This window comes from Triturus cristatus, chromosome 2_2, assembly GCF_964204655.1.
Source record: "Triturus cristatus chromosome 2_2, aTriCri1.1, whole genome shotgun sequence".
NCBI lineage: Eukaryota > Metazoa > Chordata > Amphibia > Caudata > Salamandridae > Triturus > Triturus cristatus.
Window position 1 is genome coordinate 441,690,230 of NC_140582.1, and position 24,986 is coordinate 441,715,215.

The window sequence follows — 24,986 nt, forward strand, 5'->3', positions numbered from 1 at the left end:
GTAGGTGGTGGGGAATTGTATTATTTGAAGTGGGGGACAGTTGCTTCTTTCCTGGCTGCCCTGCCGGTTGCATTATCGTAATTGGAGAATAACACTTACCTTAAGATATCCAACTGTGTCTGTTCATCCTTGAATTGGAACCAAGCATTGGTGACGAGTGGCGAAAAGACTCACCAGTTACAACCGGTAGTGTGGCGCTGGAGATTGGACCCTGTGGAGAGTGTCTACGATTAACCCCGGGCGTCGTACTCTGCTCCACCAGCGGAGTTTGCAGAATTTTACCAACTCCGCGCGCCACTGGGACCACAAAGTTGAGCAAAACTCCGACTCCATTGTGGAGCGGAGTACAAGGCCAGCCCCATTAAAATCTTTTTTGAAAAACACCACTTACCTTGTCTTCTGCCTGCGCTCCTCCTCAGTGCGGTGTCTCCTTTCTTCTGACATCCTCCTCCTCATGTCCCTGTACGTATTACAGTTCACGGAAGATGTAATATGTACGGGGACATGAAGAGGAGGATGATGGAAGAAGGGAGACACCGTGGCGAGGAGCAGGGCAGGCAGAAGACAAGGTAAGTAGTGTTTTAAAAACATTTTTACACTGCTTTTGTGGTCCCGGGGCGGAACGGAGCAGAGCGTAGTTCCACTGAGTTTTTTCTCTACTACGCGAGGCACCACTACGCATACTCCGCCCAGGGTTATCTACGATGTCGGCTGCAGTAGTAGGAGTAGCGGTGGTTCTTTGATCATTGGTGTTCTCCAGCATCCCGGGACATTTTCCTGGATTATTGTTAAGAGGGGAGATATAAGTTTTAGGGAAACACTGCACCGCAACGTCACTGGACCGCAGCGTTTCCTGTGGGTGTGATGAAGAGCATTCTTGGTGGCATGTCAACATCGCCTACACAGCGTGTGGCCGCTATTTTGGAAGAACATTTACACATTTTAAAGGTATGCGGTCTAGCTACCACTGTGCCTGCAGATGAAGAGATTTCTTCGCGACACCTTTACGTCATCTACACAGTGTGCAGCTGCCATTTTGGCAGACGATTTCTCTGTGTTCTAGCTACCCTTGTGCCCACTGCTCCTTCTGTGCCGTCTTGTCAGTGATACTTGGTGTCTGTTGTTTGGCAAGGATGAGGTGGTGGCATTTGCGTCACATGCCCATCGAGGGGCAGAAAGTTCATACTCACTCATAGCGTGAGAGGCTTTAGCATTTTGGTGGGGAGTGAACTATTTTAGGATATATTTGTCGGGTGTGGAATTTGTCTTATGAATGGACCACAAACCCTTGGTTAATTTATTCACCACATGGGGGGTCTGCAAAGCAACACCTAGGATTGCTAAATGGCATTATAGACTTCAGGAATTTCAATTCAGAGTAGAGTACACACAAGGGGTGAGGAATATCTTTGCGGACTGTTTGCCATGGTTACCCTTGGTGATGAAGGAGGGTGAAGATAACAAATTGGACAATGATCATGATTTTTGTGTAGTAGCGTGTACTACAGAGGATGAACAAGGCTGCCTAATGGAGTAGGAATAGTAGGAAGCAGTGAAAAAAGATGGTGTTCTGCAAGAATTTATATCATACCTGAATATAGGATGGCTGAGTGGGAAAGTGGAGGATTCTCTTAAGATGTTTAAAGAAATTTATGAAGAGTTGAGTGTGTCTGATGGCATAGTTAGGAGAACCAATCTTTTGGTGCTGCCTATGAGTGTTTGTGCCAAGGTGTTGGAACTGGCACATGAAGGACATTTAGGCATGAGAGCGATGAAAAGGAGGGTTAGAGATACCTTTTGGTGGCCAGGTTTGGACAGGGAAGGGGAGCATTGGAGTGTACAGCATGTGCTCTTAGTGATAAGTCGCAAGGTGAAGTTTCCAGTCCTGTTGAAGCAGTGATGGTTCCGGAGGGACCATGGATTGAAGTTGGGATGGATATAATGGACCAATGAACGTGTTAAGGGAAAGTCAAAGATATGGAATTGTTTTGGTGGATTATTATTCTCCTGGCCGGAGGTGAAATTTGTAAGAAATATAAATACGTTGGAAGTGGTATCATTTTACCGTGAACTATTTTTGACAATGATTTACAGTTCACATCTGAGGAATTTAGCAGTTTCATGAATGAATGAGGTGTGAAACATGTAACTACCTCTCTGTATCATCCCAGAAGTAATGGACTGGTGGAGAGATGCAATAGGACAAAATACAATTGTCGTTGGTAAGTGAGTTGATATGGTATTGCACATCACACCAATTGCGATCACTGGAATGTCTCTTTTTGTGTAACCCAAAGGGAGGGTAGCTGCGAATAAACTAGTGTGTACATAAATGAATGGATTGGATGTGTCTGAGGAGAAAAAGATGTGTTGGTGCTAAACCAGAATGTGTACAAAGCAAATATGTATCTGAGGAAATGGCGTGTCATTTGGAAGTTAAGGAAGGAGATTGGGACAGAGTTAGTTTGCCAGGTTTTATTACTAAAGAGCATTTAAACTGATCCTAAAAGAGTGGTGTGTGTGAAGAGAAATGTGGTCAGGTTGCAAGATGGCAGATGGTGGAATAAGGAAAGGCTGGCTGTGCGAAGAGGATCAGGAATGGTGTGGGGAGTTGGTAAGCCAGCCAGTGAGGCAGCAATATGAGAGAAACCTGTGCTTGATGCTTTTGCTGGCAAGAATCACCAACGCACAGGAAACCTTATGGAAAGAAAGGCACCTATGTCTGTATAGGATTAAGTATAGTGAATTTTCAAATTTTACATGTTTTTACATGTTAATGTTTTAGTAACATTGTTATTGTATAAGGGGAGGATGTGTTGGGTCTTAGTGTAGGAATATGGAATGTAGCATGTCGGTGGTGGGGATTGTATTATTGGTTGTGTTGAGGTTCTGCAGCGATCCGAACCCGTGTATTCGGTATCGTAGTACTGACACGATTTTGGTATCAATGAACCGTAAATGATCCATTTAATATATGACAGTGTTTTCGCTGCGCTACGAGCATGAATTCACTGAGAAATAGGGCATTCTGTTGTAAAGCCATGGCATCCATTTTAGATACGGCACCCATTTTGTTTCTTGCCCTCACATAGTCAATGGATGAGCAATGACCCCGGCAGAATCACCTTGTTAAGGACACGTAAGCCCGAGCCCGAGGAAGCTGACGCTGCGTGACTAGGCAGAATCAAGCTGCCTCCCCTGCCTGAGGCCAACCCTGCTATACTGGTTCTCGTGTCCATTGTCCTGATTGAGAGGCCAAAGACGGTAGACATGCCCGTTTATAATCCATAAACACCTCTTATCCTACTTTTCTATCCCTTACACCTGGCTCTGCTCCTCTCCTTCTGGGCTTTTACAATGGGGAGGATACGATTTTTATGATGGGGAGGATCGGTCAAAGAATGGAAAACTGACAAAGGGACTTGATCGAATACCGAAAACCTACGACTAATTATTGTTTGGTGTATGTTTATTGTCTGTTTGGGATACCGGGTTGGGCATGAAAGATATTCGTGTAATGTTGCCTGAAGACATATTTTATGTATTGAAGGAGCAACCCACTTTTTGCAAATCGAACAGTCTCGTAGATTCTGCCTTTGTGTGGTTCCTATGACTTCTGTGTCCCTGCAGTAAATAAATCTTGGTCTCTGACGCCACCATCGAGAAGCCCGCGTCTCTGTTTATTTGTGCACCAAGACAGGAAGGAACTCAGGGGTCTTCGGGTGTTGTTTCCCTGACACCTCTGGACTCTTAAAAGTCCAGAACCTCAAATTGGCGCCCAATGTCGGGCGACGTCATCCGGTACCGGTCCAAAGCCTGAAAATTTCGAGGAGCTTCGTGTGAAGATTCCGGAGGGAGGTACCCCGCTTCATCGATCCCTGTATGTCGTAAAAGTGGCCCCACGATCTCTTCCACGAGGGTTCCCGTTCCTAGACGGCTACAGAGGACCGCTGCCCTGACTGTCGCCCTGTCTTGGACCCGAGGTGCAGACCTTAGTACGGCGAGACGTAGACGGGTTCTCCTTGGTGACGTCTTCCACATTTCAGTTAAGTATTAAATGGGTTGCGCTCAGTTTGATTGTCCGTTGTTGCTTTTGTTTTGCTCTCTGGATACGTTTGTTTTTGAATTCATAGATTATCATTGGTTGCTCTTGTTAAGATAATCTTTGTTTTGGTATTGATTCATTTGGTAGGCCTAAGTTCTTTGCGCATTTTTGTTGGAATCTGTCCTTAGTTTATAATGACTAACAGTAGTAATAGTTTCCTGTCCTGGTTAAGTTGCAACGGGGATTCCCGGTTGGAGGATCCGTGTTCGGTTCCTCCAATTGGAACTCCTACATATGAGCTCTATTGTAAACACGGTGTGGGTCCTATCGCTTATAATGAAGTATGGGTCCGTTACACCAGGAAAGATGGTGTCCTTAGTTGGCCACCGCGTGGTAGCTTTGAAATCGAAATTCTAGACAATCTAGAAATGAAGTTGTTTAAAAAGAAAGCCCGGCCGGCAATGTTTGATTCTTTTCGCGTATGGCGTAAAGAAGCTAAACAGAGAGAAATTAGGAAGATGAAGAAGGAACAGAAAGAGAAAGGGTTGACATTAATGGAGTCTGCTAGACAGTTGCATGTCAACGAGACTGAGAAAACAATAGAGATAGCGAATAGAAAACATAATTTGGCGATTGATAAATGCTACCCTGTCTTGCCATCTTGTCCTGCTAAGCCGATAGAGGACTGTGAAAAGGATCCCCTGTTGTCTTATCTGTTGAGATCACCTCCACCGTATGCACAGGGTAATACAGCACCACAGTTACTACCTGTTGTGCAGCCAGCTGCTGGTCAGCCTGGAATAGTTGCTCCACTTCCTTTGATTCAAGCTCCTGTCCTTCCTGTGGTAAATGTTCCCTCGGCACCCCCTCTTCCTGGGTTGCCTATTCCGCCTTTGCCTGTCGTTTCGCAAACTGCTTTACCTGCTACTCCCACCCTTACCATTTCATCTGCTCCAGCTTCCCTGTTCCCGAACTCTGTAAACATTCTGACTCCGCTTTCTGTTCGTCGGAAAATAACCGACTCTGTAACTAATATCTTAACTCCTCTCTACAGGTCTTTAATTGGGACCCCCGTTTCTGACTCTACACAGAGACGTAGCCAGTTTCCTGGTCCCCAGGAACGAGAAATGTTAGATTCGACAGCTCTTAGGTGGATGTCGAAAGCTGCGAAGTATGATGCACGAAGAGTGTCAGATACATTTATGCAATGGAATGAACCAACTCAGCGTTATGTCTTTGACGTGATGTGTTCTCTTTTACGTGAGGAATGGGATGATTATGACTCAGATTCCGTCCCCTCTGATTTGATAAATATTCAGCAAAAGTTCGCCGCAGGAATGGTGATAGGTTCAGAAGTAAGGGAAGCGTTAGAACTGATTTTAGCCTATAGGGATGATTCTCCTCTTCGGTCTGCAATGGGTTCTGATGGTTCTCCGATTACTAGGAAAAGACGAGGTCAGTATCCGATGAGGGAAGTTCCGCCGATATGGCGCGAAGCAGTTCAAGCTGATGCGGTTAATGGTATTGCAGCTGCTCCTGCGCATTTCCATAGAGTGTGGATACACATCCCTTGGAAGCGGGCAGAAGTATTAGCAGTAAAACAGGCATTGCCGGACCCGCGTAAGAATCCTGCTGGTTATTATAAAGAGTTAACGCAGACAGTTCAAGCGTGTGTCATGAATTTGGCAGACATCGAAATGCTATTTGGCAATGTAGTGCCACAGCCTATATGGGCCAAGATTCGGCAAGAGAACCACCCAGTCGCCTTAGGAGGTGATTGGCCAGCTATAATAGCGGCAGACGCGCAACAAGTTGGTGGTGCTAAACCTGAGCCTCTGATTGCTGCTTTACCTAGCAGAATAATTAATCTGATGAAAACGCTGATGCCAGCGTTACGGGTCAACTGGGATAAACTATCAGCATGCAAGCAAAAGAAGGACGAAAGCGTCTCTGACTTCTTCACTAGATTTGAAGAGACCTTCGTAGACCACAGTGGGCAAGATATGAGTACTGAAGGAGGTCAGAGGTTGTTTGTCGACAAGTTTGTGTTTAATTCACTGCCTGAGCTTAGTAACAAGTTAAAGGATTCTGAGAGTGCATGGGCAGTGTCGACGACAGCACAGATACTTGCAACTGCTCAGTATTACGAGAATAGAGAGAAAGAAGAGAAGGAAAAGTCAGAAAAGAAGACAAAAGATTTAAAAACTAAAGTTCTTTTGCAACAGGCATACCCGCCTCGCTCAATTCAGTCAGATTCACAGCAGCGACCCCAGTTTCAGCAACAGCCACAATTCCAGCAAGGGACGTCCCAAAGATTTAATTATGGTTTTCCCCGACAACAGTTAGCATGGAATCAATGTGCCTATTGTAAAAAGGAGGGCCATTATAAGAACGGGTGTCCAGTACTGCACACACAAACCTGTGGTGTCCCAGCTCAGAGAGGTAGTGGTGGGTTTATGCAAGCTCCTAGAGGTAGAGGACGTGGTACAATGACTCCACAGGCTGATCGCCCATCAAATTATTTCGATCAGCGAAATGTACAATCTACGCAACCAGGTAGATCTCCACAGTATCATGTTGAGGATTACTATGAAAATAATGAAGAGATTCAGAAAAGTGAGTACTAGGACAGCCACAGGCAAAGAGAGGGAGTAGTATCAGTTCCAGTTGATCAGAGTGGACCTTATGTCGCAGTAGTTACATCAGGCGTGGTCGAACCGTTTCTGTTGGATACTGGTGCGGCAAAAAGTTCAATTATGCATGCGAAACTCCCTGGCGCACCTTTGTCTGGCTTAACGAACACTTCAGTAGGTTTCTCAGGCGCCCCTGTTCACAATCCTGTTCCTAGTCCTTTGTCAATTTCTGTTAGGCCATGCGAACTAGAAGCACCCCTTATTCTAACAACCGGTTGTAATGAGAATCTGCTTGGTTTAGATCTGTTGAAACGCCTGCATGCGACACTGTACTGTTCTCCTTCGGGAGTACAGCTCACATTGAGTAAGAGAGTCATTTCTCCAATGTACATGTCAATGAATAAGCTCCCACCGGAGCTGTGTTCTCTCCCTGATACTCTTTGGGCGACTGGTCCTAATGATGTAGGTCTTTTGGAAATTCCCCCTTATGTGGTGAGTCTGAAAGCGAATGTTAGATTCCCACGAATACCACAGTATCGGATTTCGAATGAAGGTGAACGTGCACTTTTACTGATCGTGAAAGACTTAATACAGAAAGATGTGATAGAGGAAACTAGAGGAAATGTCTGCAATAGTCCTGTTCTGCCGATTTTGAAACGCACTGACCCTTCCAAACCTCCAATCTACAGATTTGTGATTGACCTCAGAGAGGTTAACAAAATAGTGATTCCACAGTTCCCTGTGGTACCAGATATCACTGCATTATTGACGTTGATTCCTGCCTCAGCCTCATGGTTTACAGTGATAGACTTGAAGAATGCCTTTTTCAGCATCCCGATAGCCGAGGAAAGTAGAGACATTTTTGGTTTCTCCTTAGGTGGTCGCAGTTTCAGGTTCAAGCGCGCTCCACAAGGTTATTGTGAGAGCCCTTCAATTTACAGCCAAGCATTAAAAAGTCAATTAGATGCTCTTGTACTTCCTCCTGGTGTTGCCCTGATCCAATACGTAGATGATCTTTTACTGGCTGCTGATGACAAGGAAACTTGCAAAACAGCTACAATTTCTTTATTACGTCATTTGTCAGACTTACATCACAAGGTTTCACCTTCTAAACTGCAATATTGTTGCCAAGAAGTGACCTACTTAGGTCATCTTTTGTCAAAGGAGGGAAGAAGGTTGACCCCAGAGAGAATCAAAGCAATTTCGCAGATGACTGTACCAAGCACACAGAGAGAAGTGCATGCGTTTTTGGGTATTACGTCATACTGCAGGCAATGGATCCCAAATTTTTCTCTCATGGCAAAACCATTGGTAGCCCTGACTGGAAAAGGTGTTCCGAGCCCTTTGCCATGGTCTGATGAATGTCAACAGAGCTTCTCCGACTTACGTGATGCGCTGTGTTCAGCTCCTGTGTTGGGTACTCCTGACTACAGTAAGCCGTTTACTTTATATGTCCATGAAAGAGAAGGTTGTGCGTTGAGTGTTTTAACGCAACAATTTGGTGACAAACAGCGACCTTGTGCATATTTCTCATCCACATTAGATCCGGTAGCCAGAGCATTGCCAAGTTGTTTGAGAGCTACAGCAGCAGCTGCAGTGTCTATTCGACAGTCTGCTGGACTAGTCATAAACAACATGTTAGTAGTCATGGTTCCACATGCTGTGGATACACTCATGAATCGAACGAAAACTCAGCACCTCACCAGTGCTAGACTATCAGACTATGAGCTGACGCTTTTGGCAAGTCACATTCAGATCAAGCGATCCAACATATTGAATCCAGCAACGCTTTTGCCGACTACTCAAGAGTAGGGGTGGGCGGAATTTGCGTAATCGCGTTACGCAAATCTCCGCGAAACGGTAAAAAATCTCCGCGAACACGCAGAAATTCCGCGAACATGCGGAATTGCTTGTTCGCGATGCTTTTTTCCTGTTCACAATCGCTGTTGGCGTGCTCGGGGAGAATTATCTCGCGAACACGCATTTTGAGAACGCTAACAAGCAAAAAATTTCGCGAAGTCGCGGAAAGCAGAATTTTGGGCAATTTCGCGTTCTCCGCGGAACGCGAAATTACCCAAATTCTGCAAATTCCGCGAGCGGAACGGAATTTACCGCCCAGGCCTACTCAAGAGTCGAGTGAATCAGAGCCCCATGATTGTTGTTTTAGAACTGAGGAAGAGACAAAAGGTAGGATTGATTTAAAAGATACTCCGTTACTAGATCCAGATGGCACTTTGTACGTCGATGGGTCATGTTTTAAACTACAGAATGGTGATGTGACGGCCGCGTATGCAGTTACGACTTTGAGCACGATTGTTGAGACCGCAAGAGTAAGTCAGAATTCTGCCCAAGCTGCAGAATTAATTGCATTAACAAGAGCGTGTGTTTTAGCTGAGGGAAAGAGAGTGAATGTGTTTACCGATAGCCAATACGCCTTCGGCGTAGCACATAGTTTTGGACGTCTGTGGAAAGAAAGAGGTTTTCTCACGTCCCATGGGACTAAGATCCAACATGGACAGTTAGTCAATGACCTGTTGGAATCTCTGACCCTAACGAATGAAGTTGCGATTGTGAAGTGCCGTGCACATCGAAAGATTACGGATGATGTTGGCCGTGGGAATGCGTTTGCTGATGAGGTCGCCAAAGAGACGGCCAAGAACATGATGAGTCGAATGTACGTTGCAACGTCTGCGAGATGGATTGCTGAATCAGGAATGTGTGAGAATACAATTGAAAGTGTGAAGGAAATCCAGAATGAAGCAACTAAAAATGAGAAGAATGAATGGAAGGAGAAAACGGGTAGAATGGATTCAAGTGGATGTTGGGTTGATTTGTCTGAGCAGCAGCGTTGGATGTTACCTGATGCGTATGTACTTGCGGTAGTCACGATGGCGCATGGAGCGGCACACATTAGTTCGAAAGGGATATGTAAGATGTTAGCTCCAGTATGGAAGAACGATGGAATTACTAAGTGTGCGGAAAGAGTGGTGAAAAATTGCATGATATGCCTGATGCATAATCCTGGCAAGGGAACCCCAACCCCAGTTGGTCACTTTGCTCCCCCTTCTTGTCCCTTTGAAGTGATTCAGTTGGATTTTATCCACATGGACAGGTGTAATAATCTTAAATATGTCCTAGTGGTAGTCTGTGCCTTTTCAAGATGGATTGAGGCGTATCCGTTAAAGGATAACACTGCTATGTCTACTGCAAAAATCCTCCTCAAAGAGTACTTCCCCAGGTATGGTATGCCACGGATTGTTTGGTCGGACAATGGAAGTGAGTTTGTAGAGAAAGTTATGAAGAGTGTGTGTGCGGGTCTGGGAATCACCCAGAAATTCCACAGTGCGAATCACCCACAGTCAGCAGGTTTGGTTGAAGGGTACAATGGTACCTTGAAGCTAAAACTTGCTAAAATTCAAGCTTCCCCTGGTCTATCGTGGCCAGACGCACTGCCTTTAGCTTTACTGTCCACCAGAGCGACTGTACACTCTCGAGTAGGGCTTAGCCCATATGAGATTGTGTTTGGTCGTCCTGCTAATGTTTGGGGAGTCCCTAGGCCAAAGGAATTCAAACAGATCGAATATCCAATGTTGATTGATTACCTTTTTGACCTGACTGCTAAATTGAGCCTTATTCATCAACAGGTATTTGAATCCTTGCCTAAACTGCCAGAGAGTCCAGGCCACACATTGAAACCCGGTGATCAAGTTGTGGTACGGAATTTTGAACGAACCCGGAACCTCCAGCCAAGATTCGTAGGCCCGTTTCAAGTGCTCCTGGCCACAAGAACTGCTGTACGCCTAGCTGGAAGGAAGAATTGGGTGCACGCTAGCCATACGAAGCGTGTCCCTCTCCCACTCCCCTACGACAACTGGGTTAGACAGGGATTTGGTGTATCCGAGACAGAACCTGTTCCTAGGCTCATCCCCTTCAGTGATGCAGAGTACATAATGGACAAACGAACTGAAAAGCAGAACTCTGACACCCCACCAGGAACTGTTCCTTCGAACCCTGAACAGAGTGTTGTACAAAGTGAACATTTGTCACCTGTGGATTCGAACATTACTGCACCTGTAGACCAGCTATTTCAAGATCAGACAAGACCCGGAAAGTACAGATATAACCTACGTTCTCATTCTATGAACCAATAACATTGCATAATTACCTTTCTATTTGAAAACTGTTTTGATCTTATCACATTTCCATTCAGTCAGGAAGTTTGCTCTATAATTTTTTGTTTTTTTGTTTTTTTTGTGTTGTTCTCTCACCTTGCCATCTGGGTTACCGTAGGGTCGTAACGTGTGCCTTGTTTTAACTTGCAGGGAACCAGACACAAGGTCGGTTTCTTCTGTTAATTTTGGGAACTCCCAGGGTAGACAGAGGCAATTTTTAACCGGTACAAACCATCCGTTGCGAACGGTTGTAGAAGATGGAGCTTCCTGAACTGCGACGGGCTAATGTCATAAATGCTCGCAAGACAAAACTGTATGAAATATTGTATAGCAAATGTTTCCTAATGCAATGTGCTCTGACATTTCTGATTGTTTTAATAACTCTGGTAGGCGGAATTATTTTTGGTATTCAACTGATCTTTGCACCTGTTACATCTACGGTATCTCCCCATGTTTCTGTTTCTCCGACTATTGTTTCGGTTCATTCTTTCCATCCTTTTCCTGCACATGAGCAAGCTCGACGCTCTGAGTTTATAAATAACACTTTCATTCAGCTCTTGCACCAACACCAACTAGTGGTAAACACAACGAACTGCTGGGTGTGTGACTTGATACCACATACCATGGACAAGGGTATCCCTTATCTGGTTCTGCCCTTTAGTTATAATGGATCATTCTGGGCATTTCAGACCATGTTCGTCTATGCTCTAGAGACCTATCCCCCGCGACCTCCGCGTTCCACTAGGTATAACTCCGCTAATAGAGCCTTGGTAAAGGGAATTACTGACATGGTTAGAGATGTCAATAACACTCCGTTTATTCCCAAGGATGAATTGCGAGTTTACATGGGTTGGAATGTTACGGAATATGGCATTACTTTGGGTGAGAACAAACGTAAAAGCTCGACTCCGATCTGGGTCGTACCCCACCAAGGTCAGGTCTGTTTGCAAGGAAATGGGAGAAATCCGAAAGCTCGACTAGGGAAGAGTGACTGTACCGAAACATACGTTTTCCCGTCACAGTTTTCCCCTGCATTCTTAGCTGCTAAGGGCACCTATTTTGTTTGCAAAGACAGAGCATATACATGGCTGCCTGCTGACTTTTCAGGCTCATGTTATATCGCTCAACTGTTGCCTCCGACATACACTGCTGCACCGGATTATCACAAAACTAGAGTTGTGAGAGGTGTTTTCAATAAGGAAGACACTGCTGGCCAAGAAGCGGGAGACTTCTTCAAAGGTTTCCTTCCGTTCTGGGGGCCTATGGCCAACAGTAGAAACTTACGTCAACTAACTCGGGTAGTTGAATCCACTATTACCGAAACTGCGGGTACCCTTAGTAACCTGACAGCTGAGCTTCAAGCGGATCGCCTCATGACGTTACAGAATCGTATGGTCCTTGATGTATTACTTGCAGACCGAGGTGGGGTATGTAAGATGATCCAATCGAGTTGCTGTGTTTTTATCCCAGATAATGCACCAATGGTATATAAGGCCATTTCTAAGTTACACAAAATCTCTGACTCTATTCATGTAGAGGAAGGTGACTGGTCACTAATGGGATGGTTCTGGAATCTGTTATCTGCGTGGGGATGGAAGGTTCTGATAGTCACTGGTGTTGCGTTGGTATTTTTATTCTCGTGCTGTCTCATTGTTCAGTGTGGTCCTGCCTTATGTGGCCTTTGTGTTTCAACATGCGTAAGAAGACCACCTGTTCTTGGAGATACGCCACAGGATAGAATAATGTTCCAGCAACATATCAGTGACCTGATGAACATAGAGATGGACTCTGACATAGAGTAAGTTATTGCCTATGTAAGGGCAAAAGGACGGTCTGAGGTTCTGCAGCGATCCGAACCCGTGTATTCGGTATCGTAGTACTGACACGATTTTGGTATCAATGAACCGTAAATGATCCATTTAATATATGACAGTGTTTTCGCTGCGCTACGAGCATGAATTCACTGAGAAATAGGGCATTCTGTTGTAAAGCCATGGCATCCATTTTAGATACGGCACCCATTTTGTTTCTTGCCCTCACATAGTCAATGGACGAGCAATGACCCCGGCAGAATCACCTTGTTAAGGACACGTAAGCCCGAGCCCGAGGAAGCTGACGCTGCGTGACTAGGCAGAATCAAGCTGCCTCCCCTGCCTGAGGCCAACCCTGCTATACTGGTTCTCGTGTCCATTGTCCTGATTGAGAGGCCAAAGACGGTAGCCATGCCCGTTTATGATCCATAAACACCTCTTATCCTACTTTTCTATCCCTTACACCTGGCTCTGCTCCTCTCCTTCTGGGCTTTTACAATGGGGAGGATCCGATTTTTATGATGGGGAGGATCGGTCAAAGAATGGAAAACTGACAAAGGGACTTGATCAAATACCGAAAACCTACGACTAATTATTGTTTGGTGTATGTTTATTGTCTGTTTGGGATACCGGATTGGGCATGAAAGATATTCGTGTAATGTTGCCTGAAGACATATTTTATGTATTTAAGGAGCAACCCACTTTTTGCAAATCGAACAGTCTCGTAGATTCTGCCTTTGTGTGGTTCCTATGACTTCTGTGTCCCTGCAGTAAATAAATCTTGGTCTCTGACGCCACCATCGAGAAGCCCGCGTCTCTGTTTATTTGTGCACCAAGACAGGAAGGAACTCAGGGGTCTTCGGGTGTTGTTTCCCTGACACCTCTGGACTCTTAAAAGTCCAGAACCTCAGTGTGGGGCAGTTGCTTCTTTCCTACTACTGTCTTTGTAATGATGTCAAGATCATTGAAGGGCCTGATACAAAAGAGTCTGTGCAAAAAGATCAAAAAGAGCACAGAGACAACACGTTGTGATGTTAAAGGTATTCATGTGAAGGCACCCACACTGCTCACACTTACTCTGAAGCTGTTTCCCCCATCTTAAAAATCTCCTTAATTTGCAATCACTTTTCAGTCTCTTCTCAAGCATAGAAAAGAGAAAGGCTGATTCACAATGACCAAGTTTTGAAAGATAGAGGTTTTTTTTCCAAGTGATATACCTCTGAAGCAAAGGTTTGACTTTTATGGGATTCACGCTACTCTTGAAAGTTTGTAGTTTCCAGAAGTACTGACTTGCATTAACAATTTCGCATAGGGTCCTTCAACATTATCACAGAGGTATTTCCCCACATAAATATTCATTTAGATCTGAAAATGTCTTCAATTACTCCTTATAGAGACTCTCAGAAAGATTCCTGAGAGGTGTAAATGGTTTCACTACTGTGTAACACTACCCCAAGAGTGCCTAGAACTACACAGTAGCAAACTGCATGCAACCGGCAAAAAAAGTGTGGTTTTTATTGTCAGTTTGTGAAAGCCCACAAACAAAGGAGTTTGTGACCATTCAAAAACTTTGCTCCAACCCATTCCCAATTTAAGACATCTCACACTACAAACAGAAATTTGCTTTACCCAATACAATAATAGTCTACCAATCATGCTTCTGTGAATAACACTTGTCGGGCCTATTTACAAACTGCACTTTGCAGTTCATTTTTGTAGTACACAACATTACTACAAACGTACTACTAAATGCTGTTCTTAAACTACGTGGAGAGGCCTATGACACCACCTGACCGATTTACTTCTGTGCAAAGATCTCCCCCTCAACTGCATAGTCTCCGCACATGTAGGCATATGTTTTAGTAGTAAATGTGGGAGGAGTGGCTCAAATATGGGGAATATTTATGACTAAAATGGAGGGGCTTTAGGAGGAGTAAGGAGAGGTTAAAAGACGGCTAGGGAGGGTTGTAGGGAGGGAGGGACATTCACCCAAACACGAAAGTGTAAGCCCTCATCTATTCACAAACTGTACCTCTGTCATTACTACTGCCAAAAAGGACACAAAACAGAAGTAAACGTAGTTCAGCTCAGAGCTGGAATAAGTCCTGCCCCATACAGACTCCCAAGCCAGGATGGAGCTCTTCCTATGGTAAAGTGTAGAGAAAACAAAAAAGTTTATGAAACTTGAAAACATTTGTATGAATATTTAATGATAAATATTATGATAAATTAATGTTAAATAATTATTTTAACTGTAGAACAACATAAAATATTCTATAGCATCAATACCTTATTTTACATTTAATTGAAATTGTAACTATTTTGAATATGTAAAATTAAATTTAAAATATATATTAATAAATATTAAAAGTGATGCATATAATTAATTAAAAGTAAGTTAACTTCTGCTAACAAAAATTAATGTTTTTAAAATATGTTAAAATAAAATGAAAATAGGTTTTATTTTTAGATTTTCTTTCCTACTTTAAATCATAATTATTATTTCTAATAATCCCATTTAATTCAACATTATTTCCTGTGAGGTTTTGTGTGGTCCCTATCTATAATATTCTCTATAAGAAAGTGTTGCAGCATCATTGGTTGGCAATGTGTGGTACTGGACTACCTATTTCTACTTATGGGCAGTAGTAAATTTACCCTTACAAATTTGGCTCTACCCCCTGTTTCAGGGGGTGGAAACATGTAAGTCTACACTATTGAGCAACTTTAGACTTGGATTGTGTGAATAGCCCAAAGTAGTACTAATTAGTATAAATCTACATGTGTAGATTTACCTTTGTGAGTGATTTGTGAGTGTTTTTGCGAGTGAGTTAAACCTCAAATAGATTTTGTGCCCCTACATTGATCCCCAGTGCACAATATGGCCTGCACACCGGTCTAAAAACTTGTGTTCAGACAAATGATTAATTCAATCTCATTTTCCCTTGACCTTCCTTCCTCACTCTGTTGCTCTCTCCTTTATAGTTCTGCATTGAGAGGGCAGCTGTTGTCAGTCCTTATGTGATCAATAAAAAAAGCTTTCAGGGTACTATTGAAAGAGGGGCTTAGTCTCCACCCACACACTTGTTACCCTGCATGCATGATTTGATTTCTCCAAAGTTTTGCGCTGCCACTGAAAAGAGTGCTTATTCTGCAATGTTTGACTTAAGACAAAGCCTATACTCTGCAAAGTACCACTCACTTGAGTATAGCGGCATGCCAATGATCATGGCTATAGGCCTGACCCTATTTATTGCAAAATGTTAGAATATAGGCAATATACCTGACATATTTATAGTATAAAACAGATAGTAGCATCATTCTGTTTAAGAGTGAATTGCATTTATTTAGTATTAAGTCAAGACTTATTTGCATATGGCTGGGTCTGAACTGGGGTGGCGAAGTGAGTTAAAGAACGATGATGGATTCACTCTTTATCTGTGACTGGGGGCGGGGGTCTGAAAAGTTTCAGTGTTCCATCCATCATCTCCTTGTGTTTGCTTAATTCAGTATTAAAGCCTAAAGATGGATATTATGTTACATGGAATCTGTCAAATTACCGTAGTAGACAAGGATTTGGTGATTGTTTCCCCCCTTGACAAACCATGGATATAGACCATTTTCTCTGTGAGACTCCACATCACTCATTGACTCTCTTGCCCCATGAATGATGTCATTTTCTGATCACGTTTATTATTCGTCTGAAAATTAGTGCACCTCAGCGTCATGGTTTATTGGCCAATCCTTTAGTTTTCAATTTTCTCCTTTTATAGTTTCTCTTTCACCTCTTTGTTTTTGCTCCTGATTTTTTCTTAAGAGGATACTACAGCGTCCCAGGTAGTGCTACTGAGTCAGTTACTTGCCACTCATTCCATCTCCTTTGCAAGGCATTCCAAATGGCCCCTTCCTTTAAACTAGGTGGTCATTATGGAGTGCTGTTGTGTTGTCTTCAGTGTATAACTGGTAAACTATTCTAAGACAGTTAACAGTTTAAAATATGGTGGTCATGCTGAAACTGTAAAACAATGATTGGCTATTTACAATACCACTACGAGACTGACATCTGATGCTGTCTTTCATTTTTTTATTGCAAGTGTATGTCTGCTTTGTTTAGAGAGTGCATGCTTTCTTTTTTCTTCTTGTATTCTTTTAATTACTCTTGCATACGTTGTTGAATTTGTTTGTGTTTTAGTGCGGTTATGTCACAGGGAGTATGCAAGAATGAGTTAGTGGATGGATGAATGGATGCATGGGAGACAGAGAGAATGTATGATGACTTTCTGCATGCCTAAACCTATAATTGACATAAAATCACTTTCTTTGCCATTGTCAGTGCTTGTTACATTCTTGCAGTTTACAACATCACCACAAATAATTTCTTATAACTGTAATATATTTATTATTTCACATTATGCTACACTGTTGTTATTAACACGTTGTACATTAATTTTGTTTGGACTCTTGGATAAAAGTGATCCTTTCAGTGTATAGTTTTGTGAAAGTCCTCGAAACGTGTACCAATGTTTCCTCACCTTCAATGGCAAAGCAGTAATTGACACTCATGGGTGCCATTCTCTAGTTCTGAGTCAGTGATATTGTTAGAGCTGTCAGCCTTAGGGTGGTCTTCCCTCAGACATTTGCCTGCTTGCCTCCAGTTTTGCTGATGTCGTTTTTGTTGGCCTTAACACTCTGTGCACTTTCCCACTGTTAACCAGTGCTAAAGTGCTTGTGCTCACTCCCCTAAGCATGTTTTGAGTGACTTATTCACAATTGGCGTATTTAATTTACATGTAAGTCCCTTGTAAAATACACTGCATATGCCTAGGACTTGTAAATGAAAGGCTAACAGTGTGCCTGCAGCACTGATTGTGCCACCCACCCTAAGTAGCCTTTTAAAACATGTATCAGGCATACCACTGCAGAGCATGTGTGTGTAGTTTTGACTGCCATGTCAATTTGGCATATAAAACCCCTTGCCAAGCCTTGACCTCCCCTTTTTTTACATATACGTCACCCCTAAGTAAAGCTCTAGGTACCCCATAGGGCAGGGTGCCGTGCAATTAAAAAATAGGACATGTACTTTTAAGTTTTACATGTCCTGGTAGTGAAAAACACCCAAATTCGTTTTTCACTACTGTGAGGCCAACCCCTCCCACAGGTTAACATTAGGGATATATTGTTACATTTAATAAGCTATAATATCCAACTGGAAGGAGTTAGATCTGTCATGTTTAGTATCACTGAAATTGTACTGATAAATCCTCTTCAAAGGAAAAGTCAAATGTATCTTTATAATTTTAAAAAGGCCACTTTTAGATTGATGGAATTTTTCTGCTCTTAGCCCTGAGCGCTTGCAGTCTGACTCCAATACATGTCCGGGGTGGGTGACAGCTAGGCTTCGAGCATTCCCTCTTGATGGACACACACACAAGTGAAGCTTAGGTGTGACTTGATGGGTTATCCATATCCTGATGGACCCTCCCAGGCAGGAGGGGAGAGAGGAGACCCTCCTGATTAGGCTGTGTCCTGTCCCCACACAAAGGATTGCTTCCCCCCTGTAATGAGTCTGGAGCCAGGAGAGGAAGGGGGGACCTCTGTGCACTTCAAAGCCCTTTTTGAAGTCTCTCCCACTTCAAAGGCACCACAGGGTATAAAAACTGGACTTCTGACCCTCACACTTTACTATATTTCTGAACCTGTGGATACTCTGGCAGGAAGAAGGACTGCAGTGCTGATGAAGGACTGCCACCCAACTGCACTGCTGCTCTGGAAAAACTGTTTTCTTGCTCTGCTCACCTGCTGCTCTCCTTGCCTGAGTGAGAAGAACTGGAGATCACTTGAACCCAGAACCAGAGTGACTCCAAAGGCTTACTGACTTGCCTCATGGTTGAAGTCTCAGGGACATAAAAGACTTTAAACTCACCTGCTACAGTACCTGGACTCTTCCATCTGGGAGTCTTCCTTGCCAAGTCCTGGATCCTTGGAAGTGGGGTTGAAGTGCTGCTCTAGCAGAATCCATGCATCACGGTCGACTCAAAGACTTGGAACCGGTGCATCTCCTCCACTGCAGATGCATCCCCGCCATTATGAGGATTGACCCCGACGTACTGCTGACTGTGCAGCACATCAAATACATTCCCGACGCATCATAACCATTGCGCCCCTCAGAACCGACGCATCACCTTCTTTTGTGGACCATCGACGACACATCGCCTTGCCTGCACCCCGCATCTCGTCATCAATGATAATGCAATCAAGGTACTTTGCAGGGGCCAAAGCTGGTTCTTGTATCCAACCAGCACTCCATTGTGGTCGGCCTGAACTTTTGGATTTGAACTGGTCTAGTGTGAACAGAGAGCTCTGGTTGGCGCTTTATACTTTTATGCACTCATTTTCAATTTATTCTTTAAAAATTCATAACTCATTTTCTACTTCTTTAATTTTTGTTGTTTTGGTCTTGTTTTGTTAATTAAATTAAGCTCTATGTTCCTAACCAGGTGTGGTGTCTTTTTTGAGTTTTTTTCGCTGATTTACTTCTTGAAGTGTTGCACATATACTTTACACATTGCCTCTTAAGGTAAGCCTGACTGTTCTGTGCCAATCTACCAGGGAGTGCACACAGGATAATCTAGAGTATGTTTTTGACTAGGATTGTAGTTCCTGCTTGGGCAGGGTGCATACCTCTGCCAACTAGAAACCCAGTTTCTAACTGGTAAAGTATTACTCTTATCTTTATCTTATTTCTATATGATATATCTCAGTGACACATATCTGAACCCTCACTCCCTGCAAACTTTGTGTCCATGTGAAACTTGTCTGTAAAATGTCCCTGAAACCGATGGATATTTACAGACATGGGAATTATTTTGAGCTCTTCTACCTAGCTATGCAGCTGGGTCATTGGATCTTTTGTGTTAATGTTTTGCTCATCAGTTCATGCCAGTGTTGCCTAGTTCTATGAGTAAGTAGGAGTCATTCTCACTCTTTGCTCCAAAATTAGTGTTTTCCACAAGAATGATTCTTCCAGGCTGGCTTATTGTCTACCTGTTTATGATTACCTTTCTAAGTCTCGTGATAGGGTTTATGGGAAGGAATGAAAGTGGGCAAAGTGACTTTGTTAGAGAAAAGATAAATGTTTTGAAAGTGGTCCCATGAGCCTTGTTTAGAGAGATGGAAGATATTGGTTTGATGCAGAAACATGTTACATACGATTTAGTTGAGATTGGTCAAAAGATTAGTTTGTTAGTGAACTGGTATGTTTTATGGGTTTTGTAGCTCGTAAAAAGGCTCGCCTAAGAGTTTGATCTTAAGAGAGTGGATATGAGAGAGATGTGAAGGTTGTTGGACAGGTGGGAGATTAAAAAACGAAGAAAATAGTTGAAAAAGTGACTAAAGAAGTGGTGATGAGGAGGAGAGGTATAGGAGTCAGAGCAGTGAATATAATTGTTATGTAGGCTTGGCCTTCTTGTAGCACCAAGGTGAAATGTCGTTCGTCACTGTAGGTCAAAAACCCTTGTCAAATGAGTAAGGGCTGTCCAATAATATGTGTCTTCATCATTGGTCAGAAGCAGCCAGTCCATAGTCATATGGATCATGGATCAAGTCTAATTTGAAAGCAGCCTATAGAAGAGTTAAACTTGCCTTTCTGTGGGGAAACGTCAAGGTGGGTCAAGAGGGGTTGACTTTTAAAGTCGGACAGAGCAGTCAGTCGTTGGGCTCCTATGCATGTGGGAAAAGTCTGTAGCATTTGAAATGCAGGCCAAACTCACAAATGGGAAAATGTAATCTGGAAAGGTAAAATCTTTCCATGAAGTTTGAAGATTGCCCTTTAAAGTAGAATAATTCTTGGTTGGTAAATTCACAGATGTTGAATAGACAACAGGAGTTCTCTTTTCTTTCAGGTTATTTTTAATTACAGCCCACCTACCCATAATAAAGTCAAGGTCATTCTCATGATGAATTCAATTTTGTATTAAATCAACTTGCTTTTGGAAGAAGCATAAAAGCAGCATATACATTTTGAACATCTGGATAGGGTGAGCACCTCTGAGGTACACAGTAATATATATTCTGTGTAAATGATTATATTAGTCAAATAGAAATGTAAAGGTTAGATGGATATCTCTGCCCACTCTTTAAGATTGAACATAGGATATTGTGTTTGAATGTGGCTGCACACTGTTTAATGAGGATCAGGGCCACTTAATGACCTTATGATACAGAAGAGCAGCTACAGAGGGACTGAAAAAGTACCAGGAGCACCCTCCACTCAAAGAACCAATAGCACATAAAAGGCCCTTAGTACATATACACATATATGTTGGACACCTCAGGCAAGTGTCATCTATAGGGTTAGGTCATGCTAATACCAATCTCAGGGTCAGATCATGTGTCCAGGTGTGATACTTTCAAAAACGGTGCCTAGAGACCTACACAGACTACAAATTAAAATGTATAGGAATTGCCTCACGTAAGTGACCACCATGAGGAGATTTTCTGTTACTCACCAACTAGCTCGCTGGTTCTCTGTATCCTCATCAGCAACTTTTGTATATTAATAGGAGGACCATGCACCATGTACAACAATAATGGTGCTCAATGAGTACAGCTACTAATTCTCAGCAAACACAAACCATCAACCTCCTGTAGGTCCTCATCAAGGGAGAACATAAAATAATATATTCCTCAAAGAAACAGTAAAAATGAGTCACATGTGACATATCCCATACATCTTTACTCTATGCCTATGCTCATGACTAAAAACTAAATTATATGTTTATGTTTAAAAAAAATGTATTGATTTAAAAAAAAAAAGTTTAGTATCAGTACTGTGAGTATGCATTATTCTATTGTCATTCTTGGAGACAAAGATGACTCATGAATACAATAATACCAAGAACAAAAAAAAGAAGAAAATCAACACCCCAACTCCCCCCTCCCCAACCAAATAAACTGAATACAATCCAAAAAATCCTCCCCCATCTCGGTCCTTATATGGAGTCCCGTTCATTAGTCCAATATGAGTATGTAAATATTGATTGTTTAAGAGGCTGTTGGCGCAGGTTCAACGAGTCGTAATAGGTGCAAATATTTAGGGCAAGTAAGCTCCTTGAAATCAGAAGTGAGTAATGTTAGGAAGGGTTTCCAAAGTTCTTGGAATGAAGTTCCCTGATGAACAAGGGATAGAGATATCTCCATCCCTAATATGTCCCAGAGGCAATGAAGCCAACCCATGTGGGTTGGGATTGTGTTTTCCCCTCTGTGTGTTAAGAGGTTCTGAAGGGCTGCCCCTAGCTCCAGGACAATCTCTCTACCTTTGTGCGATTGAGGCGGAAATGTAAGGGCATTGGGCAGCCCTAGTAATGTGAATGCCGGAAAGCAAGGCAGCTTTCAAATTGTCAAAGTGGGCATCAATATCATTTAATACTTGTGTCCAGTATCCAGAAATTTGAGGGCACTCCAAAAAAGATGAACAAGTGTGCCTGGTGAGCCACAGAGTCTCCAGCACAGAGGGCTTTGGACAGGATTGCCACTATGGAGTCTTTGCGGGGTCAGATACCAATAGGTAGCGATTTTTGTGGCGGTCTCTATGCTAGCTACATTGCGAGCTGTGTGGCGAGCCCTGTAATGTATGTCTTCACACTCTTTGGCTGATAACACACTCCCCAGTTCCTTTTCCCACCTCTGTTGGCCCAGAGATTTATCTGCCATAGGGGGACGCCTAAGCTTTAAAGTTCCGAAATTAAGCAAGAGTCTGAGTGTTTAGTCACTAAACATTTTTCGAACGGAGTGAGATGCCACCTTGAGTTATCACGAACTCCTGCTTGCAGTACCCAGTGTCTGATTTGGGGGTAGCAAAAGTGCTCTGTCCCATGGAGATTATGTGTGCGGAAATCTTGAAATGTCAAAGGGCCATTTTCACCGAAAAAGTTGACGATGGACCTGCACCCCTCACGTGACCACTGATTATAAGTCTCTGTTTGTGGCCAACCCTGGTGTGAATTCTGGATTGTTGACTAAGGGGTTAGGGGTGAGGGGCATGTTGTTAGTGCTTTAGTCGTAGCCACCCTATCCCAAGCTCTCAGTGAGGTTTGGGGTGTGATCAACGAAAGATAAAAGTTGGGGGGGTGAATTCCCTTGCGGAGGAAAGTGATCCCACACAGTGGTTGGCTAGCTATGGCTCTGTCCATAAAAGCCAGTGCTTTTTGGATTCTGGTTGTGACCATTCAACCAGGGCTCTCAACTGTGCTGCCCAATAGTACTCCTGCAGATTTGGGACTGCCAGGCCCCCCTCCCTCTGTGTCCTGTAGCATAGTTCCCTGTGTAGTCTGGGCCTCTTATCTCACCCTATGAAATGCTCAAGGTCATGCTGCATGGAGCAGATCACTCCTGGGGGCAGTTGCAATTGGAGAGTCTGAAAAAGGAAGGGAATCTTTGGTGGTTTTGTCATTTTAATCACTGTTCTGCAGCCTAGCCATGATAATGTGTGTGGCCTCCATCGTCGCAAGCATTCTCGTATGTGCTGAAGTAATGCCGTGTAGTTCAGTGCATTGTATGCTTGGTGTGATTTGGATACCTAGTCATCTATCCTGGCGTAGCTCTTGTGGGAGTGGGAGTAAAACGTGTATTCTCTGTCCGTAGGGTGAAAGCTCCTCCAGGCATCTGTTAATTAAATTACATGTTTAGACCATTTTTTTGTGAACGACTGACACGTTTGTTTGCCAATCCAAAACTTACAGGCAAATTCATCGGACATGAGGAGCAATATTCAACCATTTGTGCACCGGACCTGCAAAAAGAAGAAGTGGACAAACAACAAGGAATAAACAAAACACATACAAAAACCTTAAAATTCATATTAACCCCCTTTATTTTCTTTAAAAATATATTTTCTATATGATCACAGAGTGAACGCCTACCAGTAGGCCATAGGAAACAGTTCTGGGGCATGAGTAGTGGTCACCTAAAAAAGACACAAGCAATTTGAATGGGAATAACAATACCTGAGTCAGGTTTTATACATGGGCATGCACCAACACACATATCTCTCCGATATTGCATAGGCCTTCCAAACATACATATCAAAGTTTGAATTCACAAAACACCTCCATGTTTAAATATGGTGTATGGGTCCCGAGCATCAGCCTCACACAACAGCTCAGGACAGATGTCCAAATCCCAGTAATTCACTATATTTCCATACTCACATTGTTGTGCAGGTCACGCCCTACAGGAGAGAAGCATCACATTTCTAAACCATTCACCTTCGTAACAAACACACGCCTGTTTGAGTCATATATCTAGTGCTGGCATATCACATCAATAACCACAAGACCCCAGCCGCCTCTGCGAAGCAGGTAAAAAAGGCTCCAACATCCTACTACGTCATGTCGGCAAGGCCACTAGGCTGTCAACCATCTAGGCTTCATCTTAGGAGTAGGTCAAAACGACATAATATAATGCTGAAACCAGGAAGCAGACTTCATCTTCCAAGGGCACTTAATGACCTTCACTGGCAGCAGTGAATAGATCCATTCTGATTTTAGCCTGAGCTAAGTCAGTTAATTTCATTGGCCTGAACCTTAATTGGAGATCATGAAGCAGTACATTAGTTCCATATATTTTGGAAGTAGTGCTGTGGCCAGTTGTCCCAGAATTTTGTTTTGGTATAATAGGATAGTAATTGCCCATTAGCATGATAACAGGTTTCCATTGAGAGTTTTGCTAATTTTATCTTTGACACAATGTTTCTGACTTCGATTTTAGCCACATGTTTAAAGGTGGTAACATATTGCCTTAGATGTAGGAGGAGACAGTAGGATTGTATGAGGGCTTGGATTTTGTGATTTATGCCTTGGTGGTATAGTAGTAGTTCCTAAGAGTGTTGATGGTCAGCACATGCGGTGGTCTTCAGTAAATTTAGATTGATCATTTCCTTGAAGTTTTGAAATGTATCACCGCCTGTTCTTAGCTCTCTTTTTGCAGTACCTGAGATTCTTACATGTATTCTCATACAGTGATCTATGCCATTGGGACTCCCGCTTTAGGAATCACCTTTTTCATTCAACCAGTTCACTGTTGAAGCATCTGTTGCTGGCTTGATTGTCCTGTTATGGATGTTATAGGAGGAATGTAATGCCAGAATTGTTTCTATGAATTTGGTGCAGTGACCATGGTGGCTAATAATGAAAGTGACAATCTGTTTGGTTTTTTTGACTGTCTCGTCATTATAAACTTGAGTGAGAAGTGCGATGAGACATGCTTTCTTGTGCAGATCAAGTCTTCTTTTCAAATATGCACCACTAGTTTGCGTTTCCTGAAAAGC